Source organism: Saimiri boliviensis, chromosome 8, assembly GCF_048565385.1.
Source record: "Saimiri boliviensis isolate mSaiBol1 chromosome 8, mSaiBol1.pri, whole genome shotgun sequence".
NCBI lineage: Eukaryota > Metazoa > Chordata > Mammalia > Primates > Cebidae > Saimiri > Saimiri boliviensis.
The window spans coordinates 7,729,107-7,741,755 of record NC_133456.1 but is presented as its reverse complement, the minus strand read 5'-3'; the positions used below and the strand labels follow the sequence as shown (position 1 = coordinate 7,741,755).

At 41.6% G+C, this 12,649-nt stretch overlaps 1 long non-coding RNA gene across 5 annotated transcripts in view; it reads left to right on the top strand.

Moving 5' to 3' along the window:
• Window positions 1-12,649, top strand: part of LOC141585319 (uncharacterized) — a 191,309-nt gene that overhangs the window by 137,907 nt on the left and 40,753 nt on the right. Inside the window, exon 1 of one of the 5 annotated variants that reach the window (XR_012518708.1) lies at window positions 11,073-11,221. The exons of the other annotated variants lie outside the window; for them this stretch is intronic. This is a non-coding gene — a long non-coding RNA (uncharacterized LOC141585319). Of the gene's footprint in view, window positions 1-11,072; window positions 11,222-12,649 lie in introns of those variants that run through there. 5 annotated transcript variants of the gene reach the window in all.

Here is a 12,649-nt window from a genome sequence, read left to right as displayed (position 1 = left end):
GCTAGACAGTGGTTGCATCTGAATCTATGCCAGCTTAGAAAATCTCTGTTTTTAAGCCCTCTACCATGCAGAATTGTTGCCCCGCCCCCTCTGTAGGTTCACTGTGGGTCCCGCTAAGAACAAGGTTATTCAGCTCCTCAGGAGGACCAGGAGAAATTGGAGAGCCTCCAGGGAAGGCCCTGGAAAGTGATTAAGAGGATAAGAGTAAGGCCGGTGAGTAAGCTTAGAGGAATAAGAGAAATTTAATATGGAGAAATAAATCCTAGGGGTGATATTAATGACATTCTACTGATATCTTCGTGAAAATCAATTAAAATATTTTTAGAAAAAGGAATGATTTGACTATAATTTATTTAATTAGTTTGACAAATATATAGTATATAGCCCCCATGGCCAGACTACAGAGCAATCAAAACACGGGAGGATCCTCCTCTGGTAGAACTCACATTTTGGTGGCAGGAGTGGAAGAAGGAGGGAAGAGACGTCTAGACAAGATAAACGAGGAAAGGTTATTCAAATGCGATCATTTTTGTCAATGATATGTGCTGTGACAACATCATGGCAGAAAGATGGGTAAGCCAGTAACTGTAGGTGGGCTTCTCCCAGAGGGGGGCATTTGAATGGAGACCTTAAAGCCATGTGAAGCTCTGGGGACAGAGTGGTCCAGGAACAGAGACGTTGAGGTAGGAACAAGTTTGGCAAATACAGGAAACAGAAAGCAGAAGGGTGAGGCTGGTGGCAATCCGGTGGGAGATCAAGCCAGAGCCTAACCATGCAGGGCCATGGAAAGCCACCAGGCAGAGCAGCTCTCCAGCTGCGGGGGCAGGGAGGATCCACGGATGGGCTATAGGAGATGAGAGGGAGGGGGCGTCTGTGTGAGAGATGCTGTGGCAGCATGGACGGGGGTGCCTGGGCCTTTGGGTCTGTCTTGTGTCATTAGCACAGTGGGGAAATCGAGATGGATTAGATGTTGAGGTGGGCAGAGGTGAGAGTAAAAACACTCAAGGATGAACATCAGGTTTTTGAAAAGAAGAATCAACTATTTTGTTGTCATTTTACTAGAGAGGGTTTTAAGAATATGTTCCTGGAGGGTGATTAAGCTAATACTCCCAAGCTATCAATTTATGTGACATTTGGGTCCCTGCATGTTTTCTTAGGGAGAGGATCCAACCTCTCTTCTGTTTCTTGGAAGGGGAAACCTCCCCCACACCACTTCCCAGCAGCCGAAAGGTTGGGTCTGACCTAGACCAAACTCTCCCCACTCCACCTCATTTTGCAAGAAAGGAGACTGAGGCTGTGACAGTAAGGTGCAGAAGGTCACACCACGTCTTGTTCTTGGCAGATTCTTAGGTCTCCTGACTCCCCAGCTATATGAGCTGTCTCACCGTGCAGGGAAGCAGAGCGTTGAACAGACATTGATTCCATCCCCCTAACCCAGATGAAAACAAGGACTCTTTCTATTTAGAGGTCAGTTCTCTGAGTTAGTGACCTCAGCTCTCAGTGTCTTGACTGCCTAATAGAAATTTAAGCAGGTCTGTTACTAAGAAGAAAGGTCCCCAGTATTCGAGTGCTTATGAAATGCAAGTAAGATCCAGGTGTGACTGGAACTGAAATGAGGCAGGAGTGAGGTATGTGTGTTGATCTATTTTGGGGTGCAAATCATTAAGGTTTAGGGCCCATGGGAGGGTGGTGAGCTCCTACAGGAAGTGTTCCCTTAACTGTTTTTCCAGTAAGCCCTGAATTATAGCCTATCAGACAGGATCCTGAACAGAAATCTCTATCATCCCAGTAATACCACAATGTACCTTTTAAAAGCAGGAGTCAGTCATAGAGTAACCCAAAGTGGAATGAATATATATTTCTTTCTCAGTTTTCGCTTTCCACACTTCAGGCACAATTTTATGGGCCAGTCTCTGAAGGTCGGTGAAAGGAAACAGAAGGAAATAAAGAAACGCCTTTTTAAAAGCTGATATTATGAAGAGGAAACCACAATGTTCCTGAAAGTGTGGATAGATTCAATGGAGACCTCTAAGAAATAGCCAAATGAAATTTTTAAAACTTTATAATGACCTTTTATATAGCCTGGCAAGCAAATACTAAACATGATGAATGTGTTACAATTATAATGCCCCCCCTACCCAGAAACTTAATTCAATGTGAAGGGAATTCAAACAGTATCTGTGGTCATGTTCCTTGAGGAATCACTGAATGCCTCAAGACCTGAGGCCACTTTTTATGCTATAGCATACTTTTAGACAAGGCTAACTAAACTGATAGAATTCCCAGGACAGAGAGATGCCTTCTCAACCAAACTTACTCCAGCAGGATTTTCAGATGTACTTTTCTGGGGTGGAAGCAGGTGGTTTGTCTCAAAGAGGCCTCTGTTTAAAGGAACGTGTTTTCTTTGGGAAACGCTATCACCAACAGCCTTGAATCACATTTTTATCAATTTGGTTGGCTGAATGAGAGCTTGGCAAAGATCTGAGGCAATGAGCCATGCAACAGATTTAAGTTTTGATGAGTTAAGGAAGAGAAAGACCATCCTGAGTTTGGGGGCCGTCTGGGCTAGGGGAGTCTCTGCTATGCACAGCCCTGGGGTGGCTATTGGTGTTGGAAACCAAGCTAGTCTCCTGGTCTGGCCTTACTGACACTGGTCAAGGCCTTGACTTTGCAAACAGCTTGGTTTCCTTAGAAAGAACATGGAAACATCGAGTCAGATAGTTTGTTTAACGGTTTAGTCATGGTATGTATTTTTGGCCTGTGGAGTGAGAGTTGGGGTCTTGTTCAAATGGTGAGTTGAGGTCTCCTGCTAGATGGTAGTCACCAGGCACAGGCTTTCAAAGGACCAAGAATTGGTCACCTCCAAGATTGGAGCCACTTCCTCCTATAAAGAAGTGATTATTCTTGTTTGAGAGCTGGAGAGAAGCTATTATAGCTTTTCAGCTATAGCTAGCCAAGTTCTAGGAGGAACCGTGATAATTGAATCAGCAAAGTACATTCTAGGAGTAAAATGTTTACTATACAAAGGTTAATTTACCTCTACAAAGAGATACTTACTCATCCTTAGAGCTTCTACAGATTTCTCTGGAAGTATATTTGATTTTAGTGCGCTGACCATAAAAAAGTTGGGAAAATATATTACGCTCTTGGGCCCTTCAAAAGGTTAACTATCAGTCACTGCCAGAAAACTCTCAGTATCCTTGGTATTACAGTAGGAAATAAGAAGAGAGTAGGAATCGAACGCTTGTTGAATGTTTTGGTTGGGCAGACGAGTAAATTGAGGCGCAGAGAGCTTAACTATTCATTCAGTCTGGAAGGAGATGGAACTAGGATTTGAACTCAAGGCTATCTGGCTATAAAACCCACCACATTTCTACTATCCTATGCTTGATAAGAGCAAGATTCTGCAAGTTGGTAGTTGGAAGGAGTTCCTGGCATTTTTGCAGAGAGGGAATGCCTCTTTATTCCTTTTTGAGACATTTGGTTAAATTCATGTGCTTTACATCAGTGGCAAATGATCTGGAAAAGGCCCTTCTTTGCTTAGTTTTCCATCTGTTCAATTAGAGAGTGGAACGAGATCACCTCTCCGGACACTGCTGGCCCTGACTCAGTGTTTGACCAGAGGAGAGCCAGTGGGCAGTTCTGGCTGTGTATTTGATATGGATTGTGTTTGTCTTTGTATCAGAGATAAGCCAGGTGGCCACAAATCTGTTTCCTCTTCCTAGGCACATGGCTACATTGTATTTCCCAGCCCCCTTGCATCTGTGTGGGCCATGTGACTTAAGTTCTCACCAGTGAATGCAAGGGCAGATTGCTGGGTCATTTCAAGGCCAATGCAACTGAGAGCCGTTATGCTGCATCCAGTTCACTTTGCCCCTCCCACAACAACCTTGGATACTATGTGATGTGGGTAGCAGCATTCCCAAGATGGAAGAGGCTTGGTTTCCTGAGTCAGTGCTGGTGGAGAGCTGCCAAGGGAGCTGCCCAACCAGAACATCTCTGCATTTGACTTTGCATGAGTGAAAAATACAACTGATTGTTGAGCCAAGCCATGGATATGTGGGATTGCTTGTTATAGTAGCTAATGTTAAGTTCCCTAATACAGGCATCCAGTGTGCATTCCTTCATTCTCTTTTCTGAAAGAAACAGCATTGTTTTCAGTCCATATCCTCCAGAGGATTTACAATCATCTCTCAGTATCCATGGGGGATTTCGTCCAGGACCCTCACAAATACCAAAATCCGTGGGCGCTCAAGTCCCTGATATAACCTAGTGTAGTATTTGCACATAACCTACGCACATCCTCCATATACTTTAAATCATTTCTAGATTAGTTATAATATGTAACACAATGCCTACACATCACTTCATTTGTGTGGATTCATCCTAGTACTTGTTGCGCGGCAAATTCAAGTTTTGCTTTTCGAACCTTTGTGGAATATTTTTTAAACAAATATTTTAGATGTGTGGTTTATTGAATCCATGTATGCAGAGCCGCGGATACGGAGGGCTGACTGAATGAGTATTGTGAGCCTGGCCAATCAGAGCATTGCACACCCCCTACCCTTAGCCACAGAGATTGGCTTAGCAATGGGCATTTGAGCCAAGCATTAGGGAAGGCGCTGTTCTGCTGGCTTTGAAGCTATGATGAGAATTCAGCTGCTGAGTGCCACCTCGTGAAGACAGCCTGCCTGAGAGTGGCCACAGAAGACAACAGGCAAGAGACAGAAAGTGAGACTGCGATAGTCTGTTGTCACTGTAGAAGCCCCTAGGTTCAATCACACCGGAAGGCAGATCTATTCCAGATATTTCAGTCACCAGAGCAAATACATTCTCTCTTACTTTTGATTAAGTCCTTTTGGGTTGGTTTTTTTCTTTTGTCACTTGTCACCAAAAGGGTATTGAGTTACATAGGCAATAAAGATGAGGAAGGGTTGAATAAAAACAAAACAAAAGCAGTTGCAGTTTCAATGGCATGCTCAGTATCATGAGCTCCTTTTGGAGCCAATTTTCTGTTTTTTATAAGTCATCAGTCTTTACCCATCAAATTTCAGAGTGAGTGAACGACAAAAGCCACGAAGGCCAGTGCCTTAAGGAGAGTGAGCTCTGCTTCCGCTAAAATACAAGAGTAGTTGGCGAAAGGTCTTTGGGATACAACACCACCTGAGCTAAAGTTGCATGTTATTTTCTGTATAATATTTGAAAACATGATGTATTAGAACAAGTTATTGTAACTCTAACTTACATAATGAGCATGTATCACAATACAGGATGTACAAACAAATGTGATACTCATAAAGTACTTGACGTATTTCTTTGACAATCAGCAGTGGTCTAACTTGAATTCTTCCTGAATGCTGAGGCTCAATTATCATTGCAGGAATCATTGTACCAATATAGTTAGGCTCAGTTTGGAAGCTTTAGTAATTGTGAGAGAAGAAAATCAGTCTTCATAAAAGAGAAAATAGTATGTGCATTTCAATATTGAGTTTTCAGTATTGAGTTTTCCTTGGTTCCTACAAATTGGCATCCTTCCTTACTCAGCCAAATTCAGAAGGAATGATTGAATGAATAAATGAATGAATAACAAAGTTACATAATTTACAACTGAAAACCCAACTCTAATGGGTTGAACAATAAGGAAGTAATAGCCCCATAAAGCTGAGAAGTCCAGAAGACCAGAAGTCAGACCCACATGGTGAGATGAAGTTCTCCAGGACCCGCAGATTTTCCTCATGCGGCAGTGTCTTCATCTGCAGCTTCACACAGTCCTGGCGGACCAGCTTATCTTTAGCAGCAGCAAGGTGGCTGGAGAGTTTCAGGCTGTATCATCCTGGCAATGCATTCTCTGGGTTTATAAAGAGGATCTTCTTGCACTAGCTTTTGCAGAGGATGAGAAATCTTTTCCTTGCTGGCAGGATTCAGTGATGTCCCCTCATCCTTTGTGTGTCACTGGCCAATTCCTGGAGCCAGTGGCCGGGAGATACAGGTTGGCTAAAGCGATCAGGACCTAAACATTGTTGGGGGTTTCAACTTCACATGGCTAGGTAGGGAGGAAGGATGGTTTCCCAAAGGAAACATAGGGAGATTGTTCCCAGGAAGAGGGTGAATCAATAATGAGCAGCAAATAACAGATGTCCTCTACAAAGAGGAATTGCATTTGCTGCAGTAACCTTGAATACATTTCCATAGCACCTCTTTGAAGAGCCATTTGCTTGATTTTGGTACATTGAATGGTATTGAAAGGATGAAATGTAAAGAAAGAAAGACTACTGGTAAAAGTAACACTAGTTTCACTAGCAAGTTCTCATATTTCAGTGGCTTAACACAACAGAAGTTTAACTGTTCTCTCACATGCTGGTCTGCCAGGTTTTCCACACTGATTCTGAGACCCAGGTTTCTTCTGCCTTGTGCCTCAGTCAAAAGCCTCATAATATTCCTCTTCCAGGCCATGGATGGGGAAAAAGAGGGGAACATAACCTTTAGGAGGTTCTTGGGGGCCATACATAGAAGTGATACACATCACTTCTGCTTACCTTTTATTGGGCAGAACTCAGTCACAGAACTACTTGTTACTTAACTGCAAGGGAGGCTGGGAAATGTAGTCCCACTGAGTGTTTAGAAAAAAGAAACAAACAAACAAACAAACAAAAAACCTATGAAAAAGGAACACAATCAGCCAGGCGTGATGACTTACGCCTGTTATCCCAGCACTTTGGGAGGTCGAGGCGGGCAGATCACCTAAGGTTGGAAGTTTGAGACTCTGTCTCTATTAAGAATACAAAATTAGCTGGGTGTGGTGGCGGACATCTGTAATTCCAGCTACTCAGGAGGCTAAGGCAGAAGAATTACTTGAACCTGGCAGGCAGAGGTTGCAATGAGCAGGGATCATGCCACTGCACACAGTGAGACTTTGTCTCAAAAAAAAAAAAGGAACACAATCAAAGAAATTCCATTCCCCTAGTGTATTTGCTAGCAAATAAAACATTTTTCTAAATCAAAATGTATTACTAAGACAACAGGTGAGAATAACTGCAGATTACATTGCACAAGTGTGTTACCACTATTTAAAACTTTAAAAAAGGCCAGGTACAGTGACTCATGCCTGTAATCCCAGCACTTTGGGAAGCCAAGGAAAGTGGATCACTTGAGGCCAGGAGTTTGAGTCTAGCCTGGCCAACATAGTGACACTAAAATACAAAAATTCATCTCTACTAAAAATGCAAAAATTAGCCAGGCATAGTGGCACATACCTGTAATCCCAGCTACCTGACAAGCTGAGGCATAAGAATCACTTGAACCCAGAAGGCAGAGGCTTCAGTGAGCCGAGATTATGCCACTGCACTCCATCCTGGGTGACAGAATGAGACTCTTTCTCAAAAACAAACAAACAAAATACTTAAATCTGTGTGAAACTGACATAGATGTATACAAATGGCAATTTAGCATGGTTTGACTTACTAACAATTTGATAACAATTTGGCATAAAATCTAGGAAATGGTGAAGCTGAGAATATATTGGGAATATCTCCCATTGAATGTTCTGGGATCTTTTTTTTGGAAAAACTTTTTTAAGGTCTAGTTTACATATGGCATTTTAGGTATAGTTTGATAGGTTTTGACAATCTTATTCAAGTTTTGATAGGGAAATTGTATAGAGAAGTAGGTCTATACTACCTCTATACAAAGGAGTTGTTGAAGAAATGCCTGGAAACGTCTCTAAAACAATTTCTCTTTCTTTGAGCTAATTAACAGTGGAAGAAGAATTTTGTCCAAGTCAGATGATTGCTTCCATTTGCTTAACCAGGATGGAAGTGACTTCAGCCTTTGAGTAGCAAGAGCAATTCTTAGATCCAGAATGAATTTATATAACAGGTGAACCACATTTGCAGTGGTCAAGAGTTTGGGCTTTGGCATCATACCGATCTGGAGTTGGGTTCTTTCTCTGTCATTTGGGCATTCTGAGGCTCGGTTTTCTCTTCTGCGAAATGGGCTGACAGCATGCTAGCACTTGACAGGGTTCATAGAAAGATTAAAAGAGATAATACATGAAAAGAGTACAATGACTAGCTCATAGTAGTATTCAGTACACATTAGCTGCTGTTATTGTTATCACTTATTAGAAAAATACCCATTCTTTGAGAAACTCCGGTTTTGTACAGTATATACCACTGAAAGGCTCATGAAGACATCGTGCTCAGCTTGACTTCTGCATCTGTTTTTATTCACCATCCCATTATTTTTTAGAAGATATTTTGAATTCCCTATGGAAGCAAGAACCATAGTAACAAGCTTTCAGCTTCGTTTTGCTTCTGAGATGATCATTAATGGAGTTATTTTGATACTTTAAAAAAAAAAAAAAAAAAAAACAAGACAGCCGTGAACTGTAACTACAAATGCCTTTTCAAAATTCCCTGATTTGTTTTTCTGTTCAGCTGAACTCTTGTATCTTCATTTTCATATGTTCTTGATGAATAGATAGTGTTGTCTTTAGATGTTCTCAACCATCCTGGGCAGATTAAAACCCATCTGATGGCTCTCATCTAGTGGAAGAGAAGATGGGGAAATTCGAGGAAAAAGATATTGCGGACTCGTCTTCCTGAGATACATGCACCTGCTAAGGGAGTAGTATTAATGAAATCTACAAAGTCAGCCTCTGATTATCAAGGCTCTGCCTTAAGGAGAAAAGGAAAAAAAGTAAAAGCAAAATAATACATTTACTTCAAAGAACTCCTGTCTGATTGAGCAAAGGAAAAGTAGCCTCCTTGCTTTGATCCTTTCACTGAGCAAAAAAACATGAAAAGGGAAAACAAGGTTCAAAATATGGGCTTTTGTTGAGAGCATCATTAGAAGTGTTTATTGGCTGCTGCAAACACACATCCCAGCTCTGGAGCGCGCAGTAAGGATTGCTCAATGACAGCATGAGAGCAAGCCTCACTAGCTTCCCCCAAGAAGGCAGCACCATTGCTTCTGAGTCTCATTCCTCTTCCAAGAGAGGGAGCAGGGACCTTAAGTTTCAAACCTTCTTGGCTTCTGGTGAGTTCAGGGTTTAGAAATACACTTGGATTTTTATTTAAGGCCATCGTTTGTTTACCCTTGATAAACACTGATTCTCTTCTTCCCTTTGAAGAGAAAAGCTCTTGAAGACGCTGATGAAAAAGGCTTTTTGCGTATCAGCTTCTTCAAAACAAAGCCGTGATAAGTGCAAACAAATAGGGATCAGATGAATTACATTTCCTCTTTAAAATACAGAGTTTAATGGATTTAAGATGATGGGGAAGTGTTTTTGCAAACGTGCTCTTCAAATACAGAATACTGGGAGGCAGTCAGTACACTGAAAGTATAGATCGAATTCACTTTTCTACACTTCAGGACAGTATTTCTCAACTGATGTGTGTGGCCTCAATCCTTCACAGGTGACCTGTCACATTTTAATGAATGTATAAAATTAATTTGTTTCACTGTAAGGAAATTCCCAACACAGCAACACTGAGCAGACAGAATGTGACACTGAGTGGCACTGTCACCACCTGCTACGAGGAAGTAAAAGACATAATTTAATAGTAAGCTGGCACCAAAGAAAGATTTCATAATTTGGGGAATTATGAAAAGTTTTGTTTCATGGCCATATGAAAGAGTGTGGCCACAGCGGGAAGCAGGCCCATACCGCGGCTCTGCTGGAAACTCCATGAAGGTGGAAGCCCAAGGGTTCCCGCAGCACTGGGAACCCATTGCCCCACCTGGGGCTAGACAACCACAAATCGTTGTTCTATAAATGAATGAATGCCTGCATGCATGAATGAAACTGTCACATAGTGGCAAAGGGTGACCAAGGGGCTAGGCTCTGTGGATGAAATCTAATGTCAAACTCGACCAGAAAACCAAAGGCTAAGAACCTTTGTTTTGAGCAGGAGAAAACCCTGTCTTTTCTACAGTCTTTTCTTAAGTTTTATGTATTTTCTTGCTTTGCCTCCCTCCTGGCCTGGAAGCTCACTGAGGGCAGAGTGCTCATCTTAACTCTTTTTTTTTTCTTTTTGAGATCAGTCTTGCTATGTTGCCCAGGCTGGAGTGCAGTGGTGCAATCTTGGCTCACTGCAACCTCTGCCTCCCAGGTTGAAGTGATTCTCCTGCCTCAGCCTCCCATGTAGCTGGGATTACAGACATGTGCTACCATGCCCAGCTAATTTTTGTATTTCAGTAGAGACAAGGTTTCACCATGTTGCCCAGGCTGGTCTCAAACTCCTAACCTCAAGTGATCTGCCTGCCTCAGCCTCCCCAGGTGCTGGGATTACAGGCATGGGACACTGTGCCTAGCCATTTGTTTTAACCGTTTTGGTGTTCTTTCTTGTTTTAGAGGACCTTGTGCATGGCACGAGATGCTAAATGATGGTGAACTCATGAAAGAATCCACACTGCCATCTTCATCACCATCATTACCACCATCATCTTCATCACCTTTGTCGTCATCTTTATTATTTTCCTTTCATCATCAACCTTCATTATCTTCATCATCTTTTTCTTCCCCTTCATTGATTTCACTTTCCCTCAGGAGAGTGTTGTGCTGATTTCTAAGTGTTTTCGCGGTCATGATTCTGTCAGCGGTATACACTTGTGCTCTCTGGCTGACCCGGTTAGGATTTTCCTTGTGGTCAGCCTCAGCATCAGCCCTTCTTGGGCACCTGCCACTGATTCTGCTGGTTCTCCTGGTTCTCCAGGCACATCTTTAGGAATGGGTGGCTTTAGGTGCAGTGAGGAAACATAAGCCAGTGTTTACTGTGGTAAAGAGAAATCCGTTAAATCACTTGGCAAAAATCAGTAATTCAAACAAAGAAAAAGGAACTAAAGGCAAAGTTGCATTGCTTTCAGTAACGTAAAATATTCTGCTTTGATCTTATTTTGGCCAGTGTTTTCAGTGAAGTGTGCTCCAATTCTTAAATATCACACGACTTCTTTATTAGTCTTAATTACAAAAGACTATGTATGAGAATGATTCGAGCAGCCTTTTCATCCTACTGATATCAACACAAAGAGATATTTTGCTGCAACAGGTTCTGCTTTCAAAAAGAGCCACTAATGCCTGTTTTTTTGTTTGTTTTTAAAATCATTTCTGATTCTCTGTTTTCAGAGCATTTCGTCTCTCTTCTTTCTCTCTCTGGCATCCTCTATCACAAGCATGAAGTGGAGATTCGTAGAGCCCTTGAGCTAGTTCTCTGGTTTTCAGGTAACTCTTTTAGATGAACTTGAATGAATAAATTCATATAACTTGACAATTTACTCACTTAAAGAGACAGAACTACTTTAGCCTCATCTGAAATGAACAATGTTTGGGGCCTTTTAAAAGAAAAATCATCCCAGAACCATACTCTACCACCACCAACGCGTAGACTTCTACTATTTGAAATATAATATTACTTAAACACATATTACAGAAAAGTGGATATAAATGTCTTATGTTTGTAGTTCTTAGAAAACTAATTTATAGGTTAGATTAAAGCAAACAATAAAGCCAATACAATTAAAGTTAACTGCATTAACTTTAGAAAGATATGGTTTGTGAACGATATGGTTTTTTGGAACTAAATCACTGCTTGAGACAAGGTGCTGGCCATCTTGGCTTTTTGTGAGCTCCTTTGGTACAAATGCAGTACGTTAGAGTTATGGCAACTCCATTCTTCAGTCACTAGCCTTTGACAAAGTAGTACCATTGGCAGCAACAGAAAGTAAACACAAATGCAAACTTGGGCTTTGCCTTGTATAGGTTGGCCATCCAGGTGGTATAGAATATGCTTACATCAATTTATTTTATCATCAATGGAAAAACCGCAAATTAAAAACTCTCCTTAGAGAGCTCACAGGTACCTGTAAACTCATTCCAGTAACATAGTAAATATGGATTTAGTGTTAAACCCTCGACCTCAAGCTTATAATGAAAATGTTTTGATTATAACACAGTGAACTTTATATAAGAATGATTTTTGTACTTTATTTCTAAGGAGTTCATTTAACTTAGTTATTACTTACCAAATTAAAAGGGCATTTCATTAAGAATATAAAAGGGTTTGAAGGAATTCAAGGTCTACTTTCCCCCCATTTTTTTTCTTCTATACAATCAGTATTGCCTGGATTACACTGCAGTGACAGATAACCCTCAAATCCTAGTGGTTCAACCTAACAAAAGTATGCTTCTCTACTGCTGGTTGGGAGGGGGCTTCTGCTCATGTGGTCACCTGAGGACTCAAGCTGATGGAGGCCTTGACATGTGCTCCCACCATCTCCCTGGCAAGTGAAGAAGGTGTGATGACTCATGGCTTGGCTCTCTAAAGTTTAACCTTCTATGCACAAACCACTGGCCACAGACAGTTATATGGCCACCCTGATTTCAAAAGAGAGAAGTCCAATCCCATCATGTGCTCACAGAGGGGAGAACTGTAAGTATTTGTGAACAGTCCAAGTGCCCACCAGCCCTGCCTTAATCCTCCCTCATTCGGTACAGTAGCAGGACCCTCAGGGAAAGATGCTCTCTGAAGTCTCTGTTGGGTTGTCTGCCTGCCTTATCTCTCTAAAAATACTCCTGCCATCTTAGAGAGCAAATGGGCAATACAAAATAGGAAGGTCTATTTATTACTTTTAGAAAACAAAAGGAAGAAGT